The sequence below is a fragment of the Peromyscus maniculatus genome, chromosome 1, assembly GCF_049852395.1.
Source record: "Peromyscus maniculatus bairdii isolate BWxNUB_F1_BW_parent chromosome 1, HU_Pman_BW_mat_3.1, whole genome shotgun sequence".
NCBI classification, from domain to species: Eukaryota; Metazoa; Chordata; class Mammalia; order Rodentia; family Cricetidae; genus Peromyscus; species Peromyscus maniculatus.
In genome coordinates this window covers 121,598,215-121,619,207 of record NC_134852.1, presented here as the reverse complement: position 1 = coordinate 121,619,207, position 20,993 = coordinate 121,598,215, and the positions used below count along the sequence as shown (strand labels likewise).

The following is a 20,993-nucleotide window of genomic DNA, read 5'->3' as shown; positions in this document are numbered from 1 at the left end:
TACCCACCATCATGCCAATCAGCCGAACACTTGCTCCATTCCAGTGAGAGTTCACATACTCACCATCCTGCCAGTCAAAGCTAAATACCTGCTTCACAACACTCCAGTGAGTCCAGATACCCACCATCCTCCTATCAGAGTTGTACAGCTGCTTCACAACCACCTAGCCAATGAGAGGCCGGATAGTCACCATCCTGTCAATCAAAGGTAGAATTTGCTTCTCTGCTTCTAGATACCTATTCCCCCTCATTCCGAGTTCTTTTCTTCCTCCCTTCCATATTGCATCTGAAGGATGCAATATTGCACCTAGGACAGGAGGCAAGACACTAATGGCAAGTGATAGCAGCTTGTGGATGGACAGCGGCGGTCTTTTTAACTGAGTGTGACCAAGCCCCTGACCTATAGTTGTGTAGATGGGCCCTGCTTTCTTCTGGGGAGTCTTGTGCTGGGTTTGCAACTGTAGCTGGCTGCCAAGCCCCTGGGTTCAGACTCCAGCCATATCTCTCCTAGGTAACCCCTCCAGACCTGCTGGGTTTCCCTGCTGCTGACCACAAGCAGGAACTCCAGATCTTCTGCTGCAGCTGGACTCCCATGAGGCTACATGTGCTTAGCTTTTCCCCATTATCCTCTCTGTTCCTGGGAGGAAAGCTTTAATGAGGAATTGCCTAGATCAGGTGGGCCCCAGGGCATGTTGTCTTGATTATTATTTGGTGCAGGAAGGCCCAGTCCATTGTGGGTGGCACCATCCCTATTCGGGTGGCCTTGGGCTATATAAGGATGCTAGCCAAACATGAAACTGAGAAAACCAGAGAACTTACTCCATGGACCCTGCCTTCAGGTTCCTGTCTTGAGTTCTTTCCCTGTCTTTAAAGATGGACTGTGAATTGGAAGTATAATCCAAATAATCCCTTTCTTCCCCTGGTTGCTTTTTGTCAGAGTGTTTTATCACAGTAACAAAAGTCACACTAGAAAGAACAACATTTTGTATTTGTTGTCATTTCTTCCATATTCTTATCAATAGTAAATATGAATGGATATAACCCCTCTAACTTTATATAGGGGTATTTTATCACAGCAACAAAAAAGGAATTTGAATATCCTCTAATATCCTCTAAAGCCCATGTAGACCGACACTACCTACAGCACTAATGGAGCTCCTCAGGATGTCGCTCCTATCTTTACACCATCAAAAAAAAATAATAACAAAAGAAAACAGACAACCCAACCCAGGAAAACAAGTTAGAATGAGATTCTGGCCTGTTGTTTGTAGAAACCATGCTATGTTGGTGGTAAGTCATAAATCAATCTCCGGGGACATAAACACTCAATTTGTGGCTATTTACCTCAGTTATATAATCAGCCCCGATGACTGAAGTTGGTAGTATTCTGGAAAAGCATTTTTCTCAGTCTTCAAGGTGCTTTGAAAGTGGTGCCATGCTTTTGTTCTTGCTGCCGCTGTTCTTCAGGTTTTTTCCTTTGTTTTTTAAAAGGAAATTGCTTACCAAAATGTGAAGATCTTTGTCTTTTCTTAAATTTACTCAGAATCAGTCATCTGGGACTGGGTGACAAGTGTCTTTTTTCCCAACCCCTTTAATTGTTAACTTGACTTAGCCTAGAGTCACTTGAGAAGGGGATCTCAACCGAGAGTTTTCCCAGAACAGATGGGCCTATGGGTATGTCTATGAGGGATTGCCTTGATTATTAATTAAGACAGGAGGGTCCAGACCACTGTGGAAAATGCTATTTCTTGCCTTGAGTTTTTGCCTTGACATCCCTCAATAATGGCTTGGGTGGTGTAAGCCAAATAAACCCTTTCCTCCCCAAGTTACTTTTGATCAGTGTTTTACCACAGCAACATAGGGAAATTAGAACATTTTCTAAAGCCCATCTGTTAAAACCTATGCCCAATGTCATAGTATTGGGAGGGTTTGGGGAGGTGACTAGGTCATGAGGGTGGGGCCCACACACATGGGATAGCGTCCACATAGAAGGGAACCTGGGAGCTCTCTTACCTCTTCTGCTATGTGAGGATATAGCAAGAAGGTGACCATCTATCAACCTGGAAATAGATCATCTTTTCCAGGGACCAGACTTGTCAGTATCTTGGTCCTGGCTGTTGGTCTTCTGGTCTGTTGTCTGTTAGAGCAACCAGAAGAGGCTAAACCCCTTTGTTAGACAGAACAGTTGCTCTCAGCTTCCCAGTTACTTTACTCAGATCATTCATTGTGAGTTTGAAAACTTCCTAGAGAACATGAAGTTTGCGTCTAATGATTGTTGTGTTATCAATAGCCATGTAACAAATTTATCTAAACAAATTAAGACCATGACCAGCTACTATGACACAGCTTTTGAGAATCTAGACATGTCTAAACTGGGTGGTTTGCATCATGAGATGGTGGTAGAGATATTGGCTAGGGCTGTAACCATATGAAGTCTTTACAGAGGCTGGGCTTGTCTACATTTTTTTCCTCCATGCTGTGGCAGCCAGCTTCTTCTAGCGAGCTGATCCAACAAAAATGACATGACCTGGCTATAAACTCAGAGAAGCTGTGGTTGTCTACACACGATCCAAACAAGATCAAGCCAATCAACATGTCCTGAAGTTCTTCCTAACCTCTGATTCTTACACTCTTTCAGGGCCCCTTTTGTCGGGCGAGGGTATTCCTTAAGCCTTGTGGGGGAAGGGAGATATAGATGTCAAAATTTTTATGACTTGTTTTTAGAAGTGACACACTGTTATTTCCACTTCCAGAACATTCTGTTTACTGGGAATGGACCACTATGTGCAGACTATAACTCAAGGGAAAATAAATCAAGCAAGCTCCAAGTATTGTTGGATGTTATTTGAGAGAGTATTTTATGTAGCTCAGGCTGGCCTCCAAATTTTGATTCTCCTGCCTCAACATCCCAAGTGCTGTGATCATAGGCATACCACCATATCCTACAAGCTTCATTTCTTGAAGAGAAGATAGCAGGGATTTTTGGATATATCTTAAACTCACAATAATTGATTGGATAATGACATTTAGAAAGGTCAATGCTTAATATACAATAAGTGCTTAATAGGTGCTGCCTATATACTAACACATATTGAACACTGAGGATGTTTTACTAAAAGCCTTGCATGCACTTACTCTAGCACAATGACTATAGAGTTGTGTTTATGATTTCTCTCATTTTATAATATTCCTGCACTTATGTTCAATCCTGTTGTGTTACTATTAATAATCTCTTCCTTGATGCTCTTTCCCAGACATGTTCGTCTGGTTTTCTAGCTCTTTCTTCTACGTACTACGTACTAGTTCACTATTACAGTCTCAAGCAGATTTCTGATGTCCGTGTTGGGCCCCAGAAGCTAGAGATCCTTGAGGCTGGTTAGGCATTCTGGGATGGTTAATCTTGTTGTTAACTAAACTGGGTTCAGAATCACCATGGAAACGTGTGTGTGTGTGTGTGTGTGTGTGTGTGTGTGTGTGTGTGTATGCATTTCCAGAAAGGCTTAACAGAACAGGAAGACCCACCCTGTATATGAACAGTATATTGGTACTGTATATGAACAGTACCAATTCCATGGCTTGGAGTCCTTTTCTTAATAAAGAGAAAGTGAGCTGGGCATCAGCGTTTCTATCTTCCTGTCTTTCCACTGTGGATACAATGTGATCAGCTGCCTTATGTTGCTGATGCATTTATGGACAATACCTGATCACTGTAAACTAAAAGAAACCTTTGCTTCCTGAAGCCATTCTTGTCAAGTATTTGGTCATAGCAATAAGAAAAGTAACTAAGCCAAGCAGTGATGGCACAAGCCTTTAACCCCAGCACTCGGAAGACAGAGGCAAGTGGATCTCTGAGTTCGAGGCCAGCCTGGTCTACAGAGTGAGTTCCAATACAGCCAGGATTACATAGAGAAACCCTGTCCCCAAAAAACAAAATAAACAAACAAAACAACAATAATGAAAAAGAAAAAGAAAACTAGGGAACTAAAGACACACACTCCCTGGGGTCATTTTTTTTTTTTTTTAAACAGGCATCTCAGCTGCTCAGGACTGAAAACTGGCTGCCTGGGTTTAAATCCTAATGCTGTCTTTTATACCTAGTGACTTCATGTAATAACCCTGGGCTTTGGTTTTCTTATCTTTAAAAGAAAGGGAATGTGTTGGTTGTTTTCCTTATCACTGTGACCAAAAAAAAAAAAAAAAAAAAAAAAAAAAAAAAAAATCTGAAGGAGGAAGGGCTTATTCCTTATTCTGACTCACAGCTTAGGGGCTACAGTCCATCATGGCGGGAAAGGTTTAGTGCTGGGTAGGTCAGCCCATGCAGATGGGAGCTTACAGCACTATCTTCTCTTGTGGTGCTGACCAGGGAGCAGAGAGCGCTCAGGCAGGAAGTGCAGTCAGGCTATACCCTGCAAGACCTTCCCCTAGACTCTGCATCCCAGAGATTCTAGAACCTACCTAAACAGTACCACAGGCTGGCAGGTCAGAGGCCACTCCTGGGATTTCTGAGATCTAGAGAATGTGGACAGTGGGCACAGGAAGGAGTTACTTTACAGAAAGGCAGATCTCTCTCTCTCTCTCTCTCTCTCTCTCTCTCTCTCTCTCTCTCTCACACACACACACACACACACACACACACACATACACACACACACACACACACACTGTGTACCAAGCACATAGTCACAGACTTCTTGTTCACTACCTCAGCCTTTGCATCTAGAAAACGCAAATACCAACAGCTCCTCTCAGGGTTGTTTAGAAGATTAAATAATGCCTATAATGTGTAGAGCACTTCGCTGTGGGAACACAGCAGTTATTTAATAAATGCTAATTTCCTTCCTTTTCCCTTCAAATGGAGCATTATTCCCCAGGCCTGGGGGTGGGTGGGCTGAGGAATGGAAGCTAAGGAGCAAGTCTTTGTCTCTACCATCTCATACAGTCCACATCACGTGGGCTCACAGCAGAGGTCCTGCCCACTTATCAACTGGGCTCTCACAAAGCCCAATCAACAGAAATGTTGAATCTCTCTCCTAATGCCTCTTCTTAACCTTCCCACAATAGGAGCCCCTCAAGAGTTGCCTGACTCCTATTCTTTCTATGTGGAGTCATTGGTTATAGCATAGGCAAAATTTTGGTTCCCAAGGCTTCCTTCCAGAATCTACCATCCATGACATCACAGCTTTGCTGCCCCAGCCACTCTGCTATCTGTCTGCTGAAAGCCAGGATCTGTACACCTGGCCTCCCCTTTCTCTCCGATGGACACTGTGAGAAGAGATGGACATTTCTTCTGATGTGCTCATCTATGAGGGTTAATAGCTTTTGTCAACTAGATGAGACCTAGAGTCACCTAGGAGATGGGCCTCTGAGCACAACTGTGGAGGATTGTCTTGACTAGGTTCATTGAGGTGGGAAGAGCCACCCACAATGGGTGGCACCATTCCCTGAGATAGCTCCTGGGCTGTATAAAATGGAGAAAGTGAGCCAAGCAAAACATTCATCTTCTGCTTTCTGACTTCGGATGCAATGTGAACAACTGCCTCAAGGTCCTGCTACCATGGCTTCCCTGCCACGATGGACTGTACCCTTGAACTATAAACCAAACTCTCTCAAGTTCCTTTTGTCCGGGGCTTTTATCACAGCAACAGGGAAAGTGACAGACACCATTAGGCCGCCTCAGCAGTCAGCTCTTCATGACTGATGAGAACTGACAAATATAGAAGAGCAAAGGGCTTTAAATGGACACTGCAGGGTCCTTGAAGGACCAGGAATGGCCTCTGGGGACGTCCTAGGCTCTGACACAGGCGATTGGCCTTTGTGCATTTGTATGCTTGTATGTATGTACATGGGGTGTGTTTTCATAGGAAAGATTCCTAGGTTTCTCTAGGCCCATTGATCCCCCAAGCCCGAGGAGCCAGGCTTTATTCCCTCTAGCTTCTGGAAGAAGACACCATGGATCAGCAAGTCACAAGTGTCCTATCTTGAGGGAATGGAAGCCTTCTCTTCCATACCTAGGCAGCTGACGCCCCCTTACATGCCTCTCTAGAGTGCTGCCCTGTGCCTGTCTTGATCTGTTGCGTCCAAGGCTCAACTACTGCAGACTACAGACCCAGAGTGCTCTCTGCCCTTCTTCCTTTGGCGTCACCAAACACTTCCTGTCTTACATGAGCTGGTGCCTGGCAGGAGTTCACCTTACCTGTCCCCAATAAATGTGTTTCCACAAACTGAAACATGCATGGGACTCTCTGATTACCACACTTGGCTTCCGGACACAAGTTCTCTTCTGTTACCCAGGCTGCTGTGTAGCCTTCTGGGAAGTTTTCTCATCACTCCTACCTCCAAGGTTTGCTCTACTGATTCATCCATCACTCCCACGTGTGAACCCCTTCCCTATCATCCAGCCACTCTCCATGGTAACCTGTTCATCCTTTCTTTTCTGCCCTGTTGGTAGCAAACTCCCTCTGCCTCCCTTCTCGCCCTTTTGCAAGCAGCTTCTGTGAATCCCAGAGCAAGATCAAGGAAGCCAAAATGTGTTGGTGAACACCATCCACAGGCCCAGCCAGCATCCTGACAGTTCTTAGTTCTGCAAAGTCAGTGGGGAAAAGCAGTATAAAATATCACTCCTCTACCAGTTCCTCAGTTTCCTGCGTAGACTTTAAAACTTGACTGTCTTTGAACGTGAAGTTGTTCAGTCCTGCGGAGTGGAAACTGAGGAACGTGGCTGTGCTAGATGGGAGTCCCTGTCCCACTTGCCCCCACATCAGTGACTTGCTACTGATATCCTTGTATTGATAACAAGTGGATGGACACTTGCATGTACTTAGTACAATGTCCTCAGCCTACAGACAGATCCTTCACATGTTCCCAGTGTTCCAGAACTTTCTCTCACAACATGGATATCTTTCTTCCCATCAGTGATGCCACCTCTGGTCTTTCCTGTTCTCCTTTTCTGCCTCTTTCTTCTTCCCTATTCTTTGTAGCATTCCCTCTACCTTGCCGGTGATATCATCTTAAAGAGAAGTCCATTGCTTTACTCTCAAGTAGAGGACTGTGTATTCTGATAACTCATGCTTCTGGTGGGAAGGCCTGAAGCTCCCTGAAGTTGCCTATCTTGCCTTTTATACTGTCTGGTCTCAGGTCCCCATCTCATGGGATTGTTGTGCAGGTTATAGGAGTCAGTGTAGGTAGATCACGTGACCCAGGCTCTGCCACACATTGTGCTCCAACAAGGAAATTCCCTCCTTACCTTCCTTCCAACTCCCTATGGCCATTGACTCTGCTTAGACACAATCGCTTCCTTATGAATGGCCAGGGTCTTATCTATGGCTCTTTTGGTGCACACCATTGGAAATCAGTCATAAGCCAAGGGAACCCCACTCGTACCTAATGTCTTAGGGTTTCCATTGCTGTGGAGACACCATGGCCACAGCAACTCTTATAAAGGAAAACATTTAATTGTGGTGGCTTGCTTACAATTCAGAGGTTCAGTCCATCTCTTCATGGCAGGGAGCATGGCAGCATGCAGACAGACATGGTGCTGGCTACATCTTGATCAGAAGATAACAGGAAGTGAACTGAGTATCACACTGAGTGAAGCGTAAGCAAAAGAGACCTCAAAGCCCACCCTTGTAGTGACACACTTCCCTCAACAAAGCCACACCTCCTAATAGTGCCACTCCCTTTGGGGGCCATTCCTTTCAAACACCACACCTAGGGTTCTGACTGTGAGACCTTCCCAGACCCACATTGACCACCTTGTTGAGAAGGCTTCCCAGTGCTGTGTCCTCCACACTTTTGCTGAGGGAGTGGATGAGTGATTTGGGAAAGATGCTAAGAGGTCCAAGCTGTACAACTGGAAATTCACACGGGCAGATATAGTGGGTTCTTCCATATGTCGTGTCCCCTTCAGACCAGGTATCAGGGTATGTGGTCTACCCTGGAGCTAGTCCAGCCTTGCACATGTATGACCCATGGGCTGTTCCCATGGTGAGTGCCAGATCTAGCTATCCCAACTTTTCATTTTCTAGAGGTATGAGAAGGCGGTCACAGTGTCAAACAGAGTCAGGGTATGGCAAGGGAGGACTTCAAGAACCTCACTAAGGTACTAGACCGAGTCTGCTCCCACCCAAGATACTGTTTCTAGCCAGTCTTGTTAGAGCCCCAGTGCAGTCTTGATGGCTGGAGCTCACTGAAGAATGCATATCTTACATTAAAAGAGATACAACCGAAACATCTCCCTTCCATGAGTGTCTGGCATGCGGCAGGTGTCTGATCTGGTACTCCAGTAGATATATTTAATGAACAAATGGATGAAAGGTCCCTACTTCCATTTCAGCCCATCTCCCAGAGGCCTTTACTATGAGAGTACCCAATAAAACTCTGTTATGACTTCTTAATGTTTTGGGGTCATCTTCCAAGGCCTTTATAATCTTTCCTCCACTCTCTCATCCAAGCTCCTTTCCCCTCATTTGATCTGTATCCCAACATCCAGCTATCCCCTCACTAGGTTACCACATCTGAGTCCTGCAATACACATTCACATCTGTCTCCTGTCTCCTCTCTGTGCTTCTCTGCTTGGGATGTTTTCTGTGCTTCCTTGACTTCTTAGCAAAATCCCATCATCCATTTAGTCTGTACAAACTCAATCATCATTGTATTAAACCTTCGAACCCTCTCATAGCCGTCCAATCCTGTGCTACCTCTGCTTTGAGAACCCCATTGAGGACAACAGGCTAGCTCTGTGGGGCTTGTTGAATGCCCAGTCAACAGGAGCCCTGTCCCTGGAGCCGAAGACCAGCCATCTACCACACACAGTGCACTAAGGTATTTGTTTAATGATTTGCTTCTGCTGAAGCGTGATCGTGTTGGGAGAACTCTGAATTGCTTCCTACACCTAGTGCTCAGCACTGCACTCACAACATGCCAGGTTCTGGGTAAACATCTGCTGGGTGAACTCCAGAGTGAAGACAGTGCAGAGGGGATGTAGAGCGGAGAAGCAGCAATATCTTCAGTATTGCAGGGCATGGCTGTCAGGAAAGTAATATTTCTTGGGTCTCTAAGGCAAGTTTCTGGAGAAGAATGTGATGATGGATGGTCCTAAAATGGAGAGGTCAGGAAAAATCGATGGTTTGCAAGGCCTGACCAAAACTGTGCTGGCAATGTGCTAGCTACAAGGGTCATAGACATCTGAGGGCAGTTCCTCACATGCTCATTCCTCCCACCTCCCGCTGTATCCAGCCTTGCAGTGGATATGCCTGGCCTAGCTGTCCATTTCTGGCACTCTGATAGCATACTGAGAACCTGGGCTTTGGAGTTTTGGCAGCTTACAAAGGAGACGGCAGGACCTGGAGGTGGGTCAGTAAACCCATGTGTCTGCAGGTGGAGCCTGGGAGGAGGCCAATGTCAGAGGTTCGCTAGGATGCTGGCAAGGGTGTCTCTTTAGCCTAGACTCTGAATGGAAAACAGCAAAGAGAGCAAAAGTAGTTGTTTCCCTAACCAGACAAACCCTAGCAGTTAGTGAACTGTGTGAACCTGCTGCCTCAGGCAATGGGCCCTGCACAAACAGCATCCAAGCCTGGATTTAGACCTATTTCAAACCCAACCTCCGCCAGTCTCATCAGGACTCAGACTATGGTAGAAATGGCTTCTATTGAACATTGCAAACCCATCTTCCTCTCTGACTCCAGGCTTATTCATTGTGACCATGTCACAGCCGAGGCTGGGCTTCCTCGGTCTGGGAGGGAATGGGAGGGAAGCTCAGAAATGTTTGCTGAATGCCTGGATGCCCGCCAACAAGAACACTGTCCCTGGAGCTACAGTATTATCTACAATACCCCTTGACAATTCTCCACCTTAGAAGACTAGACACTAGCATTGAACTTGGGTTCAGACTGATGGGATTTGAAGCAGGACTTGCTCTTTGGCACTGTGACATTAGACAAGGGCACTAATTTTCTTGTCTATAAAGTGGAGTTTGTAAGTTATACCTGTCTTGTAGGTCAAAGTGAAGGTCTAATGGACTGAGTTATATGAAGTGGCTCAGATTGTGTCTGGTAAATATGTACAATCCCCCTAAATGCTCCCAACACCACAGCTAGGACAGGAGCAAGCTGAAGGCATATGGCTCTATAGCCTACCATGACCATGAACTTCTGATCCTCTTGCTTCTGCCTCTCAAGTGTTGGGGTTATAGGTGCACAGTACAATGCCTGGTGTGTGCTGGGGATTGAACCCAGGGCTTCACACATGTTAGGCAAGCACACTGCCAATATCTCCAGCCCTCTTTTACGTTATTTCAGTTCCTACAAGGGAAGAGAGTATGGGAAGGAGTACTAACACAGGTCCACAGAGGCTCCTAGGAGGAAAGATGGTGAAGTCTGCCCTCTGCCCAGCCTTATGACTCCAGGACTGAGTCTATACTTTGCCACTTTGTTATCTGTTCAAGTAGACAAGAATCACACCATGTGGAGACTCTGTTCCCCTCCATTTAAAATGTAACTTGCAGGATGCCATGAGGGCTGGATGGGACGCTATGAAATAAACCTAGTGGGCCCAAACACAGAGAATGTCAGAGGGAGTGAGGTTCAAAACTCCCAGGGAGCTGGGAGGCTCAGCCACAGGGCCACTGGCCCTTTCTGGGCATCTTTCTAACAGGGTCCTCTGAATCTGAGCATGTGAGTTTCAGTCCCATATGCCACCTGTCCATCTAGTGAGTAAATCTCCATGTAACTCCAGGTAAGAAGAGGGGAAGAACCCTATGCACCTTCCCCCAGGATCCCAGAGTCCAGGGGACAGTCATTGAACCCACACAGAGGGATGCAGGCCCCAGGGCAGGAGGAGCTGAAGAAGACCCACACTGAAGTCATCCTGGAGGATCCAGGTGTCAGCACTAGAGAGCATTGAACTGAGACGTGATCGGCCATCCCTTCACTCCTGTAGGATGTATTTATGAAACAAACACTTCCAGGGTCCTTCCCACAAGCCAAGCTGTATGGCACAGCTCTCAGTGCTGGGCCACAGCTCTATGCTTGCCACCTAAGTGTGCATAGATAATATCCAGGTGCACAGACCTACCTCTTTCTATCCTGGGGCTCCAAATCCTTGAACAGTTCCTCTGGCATGCACTGTTTAGGCAGATATTCTGGGAATAAAGCCCATTTTGAAATAGCCCTCCACGATGGCTGCTAGAAATAGGGATAAAACTAGCCTGGACCCCAATTACTAGCCTCATATTGTTCATCTATGAAATGGATCCAAGCACCTAAATAAAGGTAAATAAAGAGAAATGGATAGCCTTCCTGTATCTTTTCATCTGCTTTAAGACAAAAGGAGGTTTGTCAGATGTGTGTTCAGTGCCTAGCACAGAGCCTGAAAGGAGATTCATTGAAAGTACCTTTCTGCCCTATGAAGAAGTAGAAAGTGAGTTGAGAATAGGAATTCTAGGGTCAGACTCCAGAACTTGGAATATTGGCTCAATGGAATATTGGTCAGTTACTGGACAAGTACTTCACTTCCTTATGCCTCAGTGTTCCCATCAATCAAATGGGTTGCTTAATACTTACTTGTAACAGTTGAATGGCAATAACAATGATCTTCTTAGGAGAAATCACATGACAGAGGACTATTTGAAGAAACAAGTGCAGGTTGTAAAGAGAATGGACTTGAGAGAGAATGGAATATAGTGAGTAGATGGCCCTGAGGAACAGCAGTGCTCTTCTCTACTGGGCAGGGTTGGGGTAGAGGGGTGTCCCTGGGAAACATTTTGCAGGCTGGATTTCCCAGGTGATGCAGGTGTGGGAACGATTCCCAGCCCCGGTGGCTTCCTTTAAAAGAGAGGAAGCATCAAGAGTTCAGAATAAGGAGCACAGAGCAGTGCTGCTGAAGCCTTCAGCATGGCGTCCCATGCTAAGCCAGGTAAGTAGACAGTGTTCTAACTGTGCACATGAGGAAACCAAGGCTCTGGGAGATTCCATCTGCACCTGGTCACACAGCTAAGAGAAATGTGTGGCAGAGCTGAGAATGAAATCTGCTCAAAATATTTTCAGAAAGAAAGAAAAACCCAAGGGCTGGAGGCAGACCCTCTGGACTCTGCCCTGTCACCCACCCCCTCATATGGAGCCTTCTCCTTGAGAATAGATTTCCTGAAGGTGCCCTGTGAGCCGAGGAAAGGGGCGTCACACTTTCCCAAATGATGAGCTGCACCTGCTGTGTGGTGTAAATCTGTGTGACACCTGCGGTCCAGGGCCTCACAAATCAGCCAGATGGAAGCAGCTGGGCAGGTGGCCTGAGCAGAGGTGATTTGCAGAAGGACAGAGCCAATTCACAGCCAAGAAGAGCCTTCACCTCCTCCCTCAGGGGGCGCTAAGGAAGCTTGGAGCCTTGCTGATCACTCTGGAGCTTTGGGCCAGAGGTTGCTCCTCATTGGTTTTGCGGAACAGGTCTTAATAGTCCCCTGTGTGTGAGGGGAAACAGTCCCCTTGCTTCTCAGTCCCACCCCAGATTGGGAGAACTACAGATGAGGACAGGCATCCTAAAGCATCTGTGCTAGTAAAGGCAGGAATGCCTCAATCAGAGGGAACTTAGCACAAAGGCACTGTGGCACAGGTGAACTCAGGCTGAGAGTAACCAACTTCCTTATGCTTGTTGTGAGTTAACCCAAAATAAAGTCCTTTGATTATCAGATAAACTCCGTGGAATTGCCTCATTATCTGGCACCCAATGTGGGGCACAAACTCATGACCCTGAGATTAAGAGTCTCTCGGGATCCAGGAGGGATGAGGCATGGTTCAACGCAGTTCTCTGGAGAACTCTGCCTTGATCCACAGCACCAGCATCCAGCATCCAAGACCACAAGGTAGCCAAGAGAGTGAGCATATACACATCCCAGGTCTTAAGGGGTCCCCTCTTGGCCATGCCCTGGGGTGGGGCAGGTACCTAGCAATTACCTACTGCCTACTAGGGGCAGTGCTTAAGGGGCAAAGCACAGACAACCACCCCTACAGGATGGAGTAAGCAGCTTCTAACTATTGCTGTGACACCTACAGAAGTTAGTGTTCCATGCTTGGAGACTTTAAGAATATCTGAATTGTGGAATTTTGGACTAAGAATCCTAAACTCTTGTGCTGTCTCTCAGGAGAGTATGATGAAGTTTCTGTGTTGGGCGATGCTATAAAACTGCCCCAATGAGAATTAAAACTGCATGAAAGGAGAAGTCAGCACCATATGTCAAGTTGGCCTCTGGCTTACCTGCCAAATGTGCTGGCCCTTCCCAAGTGCCATGCCCAGGGTGAGAGGGCCTGGCCCTTCCCAAGTGCCATGCCCAGGGTGAGAGGGCCTGGCCTTTCTGGAATCTGCTTTGCACCTCATGATCCCTGCTCTGTTTGCCCTCAGCCTGGATGAAGGCTGTTATTGTATGGAGGCTCCAGCTTTTCCGGGGCTCTGAGTTCATACCCTCCATAGATGACAGGAAAGGCCCTACTGTGTACCCCGAGCCAGGGTACCAGGGCTGGAGCAGTGGCTCTAACTTTGGACACAGCTGGCATCAATCATTTCTATGGTCTATTTAATAAGCCCTGTGGTTCCTTCCTAAAGCCACTGGAGCAGAAGGAGTCATTTATGCTTAAGCAGCTTCCAGCATCTGGGCACTATCCCACCTTTGCTTAATAGTGTTCCCTCCTTGAGCCCCAGGGAGTACAAAGTTGAGCTGGTCCTTCTCCAAGTTCACTGAACCAGGGGAACAGCTGATCTCAGTTCATTATTTGCATTTTCATTTACTCAATTCCACAAGGTGGATGAGCAGACAGCCACAGAAGGCTGGCCCCAAGGAAGAGCTGTAGCTGAGGCTCATGATTTGAGAAAGACAAGGCTGTGGGGCAGAAAGGAAGATGGCATAGTCTTTAGGGTTAGGCAGATCAGAGCAGGACTTTCCACTCCTCCTCCCCTTCTGTGCATCTAGACCATGCTAGGTGAAGTCTCAGATCCTTCTCTCATCATTATTGGAAGGTGGCACTGGCCTCTGAGCCATGTTGCCTAGACTTGCATCAGTTGGCTGGTGCTGTGGCATTGAGCTGTTCCTTGCTTCTCTCTGGGCTCTGAAGACTACTTCACTTGTGGTAACAATAAATCAAGAGGAGAAAGATTAATTTCCAATCATGGTTTCAGAGGTTTAGGACCTTGGCTAATTGTTCCTGTTGTTTCTGGGCCCATGGGGAGGCTGGAAGGGAGTATGTGGTAGAGCAGAGGGGCTTGCCTCATGCAGACAGAGATGGGGAAGTAGAAAGAGAGTGAAGTGGAGGAGAATGAGATAGAGAGGAGGAGGAAGAGGAAGTCTATGTTGACCGATGACAACAATGACTATGAGGAGGAGGAGCCAGGATCCCGATTTCTCTTTCAAAGGCACACTCCCATTGACCTTTTTCCTCTAACCAGGTCTCACCTCCTAAGGTCTTCATCACCTTCCCTTATCCCATTAAGTTGAGAATCCATAAGTGAAATAATACATATTTATGAGGTCAGAGCCCGAATTATCAAGTCATTTCTAAACTCTGTTGCATGGAAAGCCAAGTCTTCAACACCTGATCCCTGGGGGCTATTTATGATCCAAACCATTGAAAGTATTGAATGAGTCCTATGTGAAGCAGGTTTAGGGTAGTACTGGGCACAAGAAGGTAGATAAAGGAACTTTACCTATGAGCACCACTGTCTGCGAGGTGGGAGGGCATATTTCAGATGTGTTCTGTGAGTTATGAGAGAATGGTGGGGAGAATAATTGAAGAGTAGATCTAAAGCAATGAGTACAGTGCCCATGACATGACACCCCATATGGAAAGCACCACAGATTGCACTCTTCTTGCTCTGGGTTAGAGTGCTGGACCTAACTCACCATTGTGAGCCCATAGATCCTGTACAATGCATCTCCTTCTGCAAGCACAGCCCCCGCCCCCCCCCCTAGCATTAGTGGCATCGGGCAAGGTGCTTGAAACAACGTGGAGGGGGGCGGGGGGGGGTGTTACACCACAGACATTGGTAGGTGTTAGAAATTGAGAGTGAAGAAGAGGAGGAGGGCAAGGGAGGAGGAGCTAGAATGAGGTTTGATTAGAGCCCAGCACACGACTACTGGGCAAACATTTTCATGTCCTTTGCCGCAGTCACCTTCAAAAATCAATTTCATCCACTTCGTAGCAGGACACAGTGTGATGGGGAAAACAAGCCACCATGTAGCAGAAGAGCAAGGTGAATGTGGCTGAAGGCTGGCTTTGGAGACCCTACTAATTTTGGAGTACGTGTTTCTAGTGGATTTGGGTATTCCTAGTGCCGAACCATGACATCAGGGAGTAGAGTAAGAAATAAAGTGGGGGCTCTTCAGTGGTAATTCCAGGGCTATCTTCTATCACCTAGTCAGACTGAGTTGAGGGGTGGTAGTGGGTCTCTGTGAGCATGTGTAACAGCCTTCCATGGGGCTCCTTCATGGACCACTTTTCCCAAGTCTTTGCCAAACAAACGCAGCCAGCCCAGCCTTCAAGTGAAGGGACTGTTTAATCTAAGGTCATTTGAAATCTCCTTCAACACCAGCTGACTTTGAAGAAGTGCAGCTCTTAAAGTAGCTGGACTGAAGTGCGGAGGACAGAAGAATGACCCAAGGAAGGCATTTGTAACCTGCGGATGAGTTGAGTTGAATGCTTAATGCTTCACATTGAGAGTAAAACATGCATCCAATGGTTGCATTCTGGAGTCCATGCTTTCCTGCCCAGGTTACCTTGCTCATCAACATGGCCCCCTGAGTCCATTTTCTTCATGGAGGATGTGATGAGTGTCACCTTCCTTCAGCTTTCTTTGGCTCTCCAGGGCTGTGATGATCAGCTAGTTTTGACAGCCATGGCATCCTTACCTATAATCTCTGTTTAAAGTGTGTTGACACAGGATTTGTGTTTCAATGGCCTTAAATGGCTTTAGAGAATGGCCAGTTAATCTTCTGATATGAAGAAGACCAGCTGCTGCTCACTCTTAAAGGAATAAACCAAATAAAGCGTGCTGTGTTTTCCATCTTTAAATCAACACCATTAGTGGCTGGTTGTTACTGTTCACACTGACCAGCGGAGGTGAAGCAGAGGGTCAAGTAACACCTGATCCAGGCTGGGCTTGCAGGGATAGCCTGAGGTCAGGAAGAGGACTAGCAAGAGGGAGACAAGACAGTGGTCTGTGCAGAGGGCAGCTGGGAAACTACAGGGGACAATCCAAAGCATGTCTAAGGGAGCCCCAGAGTTGAGTGTTGTAGTTTCAGTCTGAGGTATCTCCCAGAGCCTGTATGTTGGGCTTGGTCTCCAGCCTGTGACACTATAAGGAGGTGCTGGAACCTCACAAATGTATCCAACATTTTGACATTTTAATGTTTTGGTGTGTGTGCATGTGCGTGTGCGTGTGCATGTGTGTGTGTGTGCATGTGTGTGTGTGCATGTGCGCAGTGTACATGTGGAGGCCAGAGGACAGTCCTAGCTATTCCAAAGATGCTGCACATACTGTTTATTTAGACAGGGTCTCTCACTGGCCTGGAACTTGCCAAGTGGGCTAGGCTGTCTGGTTGGTGAGCTCCAGGGATCCACCTCTCTTCATCTCCCATGTGCTGGGATTACAAGTCCACAAAACCATGATAGGCTCTTTATGTAGTTCTGGGGATTAAACTCAGGTCCACATACTTGCAAGGCAAGCACTTTACAACTGAGCCACATCCCTGGGCAACTTTTTTTTTTTAAAGATTTATTTATTTATTATGTATACAGTGTTCTGTCTGCGTGCCAGATCTCATTACAGATGGTTGTGAGCCACCATGTGGTTGCTGGGAATTGAACTCAGGACCTCTGGAAGAGCAGCCAGTGCTCTTAACCGCTGAGCCATCTCTCCAGCCCCCCCTGGGCAACTTCTTAGTGACTCCTCTGTGGCAGAGAGAGTGAAGATGTTCCCTGGAATCCTCATGGAAGGGCACCAGGCTGCTGTGATTTTACAGTGCCCTCTCAAATTGAGGAACTCCAGTGATGTGGGGAGCTGTGCCTTTAAGAAATGATAAGAGCCTGGAGAGGTTGCTCAGTGGTTAAAAGAACACACCCCTTGCAGAGGACACAGGTTTGGATCCCAGCACCCACACGGCAGCTAACAACTGTCTGTAACTATAGTTCCAAGGGATCTAATGCCCTCTTCTGACCTCCATGGGCATGTCATATATGTGGTACATAAGCATATATGCAGGCCAAACATCCAAATACATAGAAGGAGAAAAGGAGGGAGGAGGAGGAGGAGGAGAGGAAGGAAGGAAGGAAGGAAGGAAGGAAGGAAGGAAGGAAGGAAGGAAGGAAGGAAGGAAGGAAGGAGAAGAAGAAGAAGAAGAAGAAGAAGAAGAAGAAGAAGAAGAAGAAGAAGAAGAAGAAGAAGAAGAAGAAGAAGAAGAAGGAGAAGAAGCAGCAGCATGCAGGCTCTTCCTTTATGAATGAGACTAAAGCCCTTACCAAAGAGGCTTTAAGAGCATTCCACCAACTTCACCCTTCATTTCATGCCATGTAGGAATAACAGCGAGTTTCCTCCTCTACCCTTCCCACATGAGATGCTGGTGACTTCATCTTAAATAGTCTAGCCAACTGAACTCTGATGAAATGGATCTCCATTTCATAAATGACCTAGTGTGTGTACTCCTTACACCCAGATTCTAGGAAGGACTTGGACAACAACTCTACCCATATGACCTGATTACTCCCATATCCCTCACCTCCTGATGCCATCACATGGAGGTTAGGATTTCAACAAGCATTGAGTGGGGCCCAAACACTCAGTCCACTGTAGACTGTCTTGCTCACAGTCACAAACACAGCAACTGGGAAGTATATGATAGTTATTGAATGGAAAAATGAACAAATGGATGAGCAGTCTTCCCTTCAGTCCTGCTCCCCTGAGACTGACAGCACACAGAGGGGATGATCCCCTGAACACTAAAAGATAAAGAAGAGGTACTGGTCTGCCTGCCTATGGCAAGTCTAGCCAAAATCTTCTACAAAACATCCATGCCTCTGCCTTCCAAGAGCAGAGAGGCTGGTGCAAACCAACTTCCCAATGTTTTGATTTCCTTCACACTAAAGACCATGGTGTCCAGCTAAGAATTTAAACCTGATTAACAGTTGTGGGTGGGTGCCTCACCTTCTGTCCAGCCTGTGAGTCATCACTCTGGACTGGCTGGTGAACCACAGAAGCACCACAATGGGGCAGATATAGAGAAAGAGTTGTGTGCATCCTGGCTGTGGGATTCCCCACTTCTCGTTGGTCTGAAGGAGTGTGATGGGCTCTTGGGGATCACTCCTTATGGGGCCATGGAGCATGGCCTGTGCGCTCTCAGGGTATCATCAGCACAGCTTACTGAAGTGCCTCAGATGTCAGCAGAGCAGGAATTTGTGGACAGCAGGAGAGGGCTGGAAGCACCAAACAAACAGGAGGGTGCTTGGCCCCATGCAGGACACAAATTGTGTTTCTCTGTCAGCACTGGCTGTGGACAGCTCCAGCATTTACTCAGAGTCTGGAAAAGCCACAAAGAGCAGACCTCCTACCTCCTGGCTTCCCAGCATGCTGCATTAAGTGCAAAGTATAGCTTCTCCATTCTGTAGTTTCTCATCTATCCTGCTCTACTATGATATTTTCTGAAACATTATTTATATTGTTTTTTTTAAAATACTTTTCAGTGAGGTATATGGTCAGTTAGTATCCCAACTACTTGGGAGGCTGAGGAAGAATCACCAGTTCAAGGCTAGCATGGGTAATTTACTGAGAACTTGTCTCAAAATTAATATATATATATGTATATGTATATGTATATGTATATGTATATGTATGTATGTATGTATGTAGTTGTGTGGTAGGTTGCTTGCTTAGCATGCAGCATGCATGAGGTCTTGGGCTCAATCCCCAGTACACATCCCCTCCCCACCACCCACCCCCACCAACAAATAAACAACCCACACTTTTTCCTATAGTTTACATAGGAGAAAAGTTAAAATTTTTTTTAATCATTCAGGTTAGAACTTTGAAAGTAAAAATGTAGATCAAATATGATGGTTAGTCATTATATTTATCCCCAAGCTTCCCAGGAGCCTTAGCTAAAGGCATGTGTGATCTGTTATGTGCTTGTGTTTAGCTATAAAGTGAAAGAGACATTTTTCTATTTTGCAACAAGTTCTGAGAAATACTTTAAATATATAAAATATTTAGCAAGATATATAATATACATTCATTTATAATAATATTAATATATATGATATATATCTCATAGGCAACATGCTGGAAAACAGGTTTCTGAGAACATGCAGGTACCTTTAGGTATCTCACACTTATTTAACAATTGACAAAGGTTGGAGGAAAACATGCAAGTTGAATTAGGTAAAAGTACTTTGCAAAGACTGGACCAGACTCATCCATCATCTGGAATATTTTTAGCGCTTCAATGCCCTTTTCCTCTCCTTACCCGACCCTGTCTTCCTCCCCCTCCTCCTCTCTACCCTCACCCCTTCCCTTCCAGTCCTCTTTCTCCCTTTTCAGCATTAGCAGTCACTGGCACACATTTGAATCTGAGCATGTTTGGAATTCAGCTGGCTGAAGGCAGACTTGCCCATCGGCAGCCTTTGTCTGGCTCCCTGGTGACAGAGGTTGTAAAGGAACTAAAACTTTTAGCAAAACGGAATCTGTCACACTTGCTGTGTCTTCTCAGCTGACCCTTCTGTGTCTGATACCATTTCTGTGTCCCACTCTTATTCCAACGCCCCTCTGCATCAGAACAGCTCACACTGCTTTGTTTGAAGACAATCCCAGAAGTCACTGGCTTCAGCTATCAAACGCTGCTTGGACTAGAATTGCAGTCAGGGTATGGGTCTCCGGGCAGCTTGTCAGCTAACTTGTGTCTACTCTGCATGAGGTCATGGATTTGTCATCTTTTTCAGATCTTAGCATCGCTTCAGTGGGGTCAGAGGGTCTGCGATGTCTACTCATCTGCTGGGCTTCAGCTTCTGGGCAGCCAGAAAGGGAAAACTGGAGTTTCAGGTCCCTTGAGATAGACAAGGGAGGGTATGAACTCAACTTGGAAAGGGGGAAATCCTGTGTGGACCCTTCAGCAGCAACCCCCACAGCATGCCCTCATCAGTGTCTTAGAACATTGTTCTTGGTGTATACAAGCTGGGATATTAACATCGAGTATGTGCAAGTTCCTTGCTTCAATATGGAATACAGAAGTACCTCACCCATGACTCAACATGCCCTGATAGATTTGCTCCTGGTGATAGGTAGTTGGCTCAAAATGAATTCTGCTCAACGGACTGTGAGCAGTCCCAGGTTCTTGTTTCCCCTGCTATGAAGCATAATGATCATGGCCACTGCGTCCTCCCAGGCTGAGAACACCCATCGTAAAGATAGAGAAACAGCATGGTGCATACCAAGCCAGGCCCAGTGACTGTGGGTAGCAGCCCACCGGCCCCCTTGTTCCCACAGCACAGTGCTTGCTTGCCATTGACCTCCCAGAAACATGATCCAGGCAGTCCAAGCTAAAGTATCGTCCACTGGGGCTTCTCCGATTGGCAGCAGGAGCAATGGAGGGGGCTGGGCGGGAGGCAGCTGAGCCAACAAGAAGCCTGGTTGATTAGTTACTTTTCTCATGCTGTGACCACATACCTGACAAGAAACAATTTAAGGGGAGAGAAGTTTTTTTTTTTTTCTTCCGGCTCATGGTTTGGCAAGAGACATTCCTTCAAAATCATTATCCAGAGCATGTGAGGTGGCTTGTTATAAGCGTACTGGCTGCTGGGAAGCAGAGTGGACTATAGACCCACCCCCCAGTGACTTGCTTCCTCTAGCTAGGTCCCACCTCACAAATGTTCCATGACCTCCATGTGTTGTTCAGTGTGAGCTGGTGAGTGACTTGGGGAGAGGAAGAGTCCCAGTGTGATCCAGGGGTTTCAGCTCAGAAATGCAATGCATGTT

At 46.5% G+C, this 20,993-nt stretch overlaps 1 protein-coding gene across 1 annotated transcript in view; it reads left to right on the top strand.

Annotated features, from left to right (window-relative positions):
* The window catches only part of Galnt18 (polypeptide N-acetylgalactosaminyltransferase 18), a 319,360-nt gene that overhangs the window by 209,913 nt on the left and 88,454 nt on the right, over window positions 1–20,993 (top strand). The window lies entirely within an intron of this gene.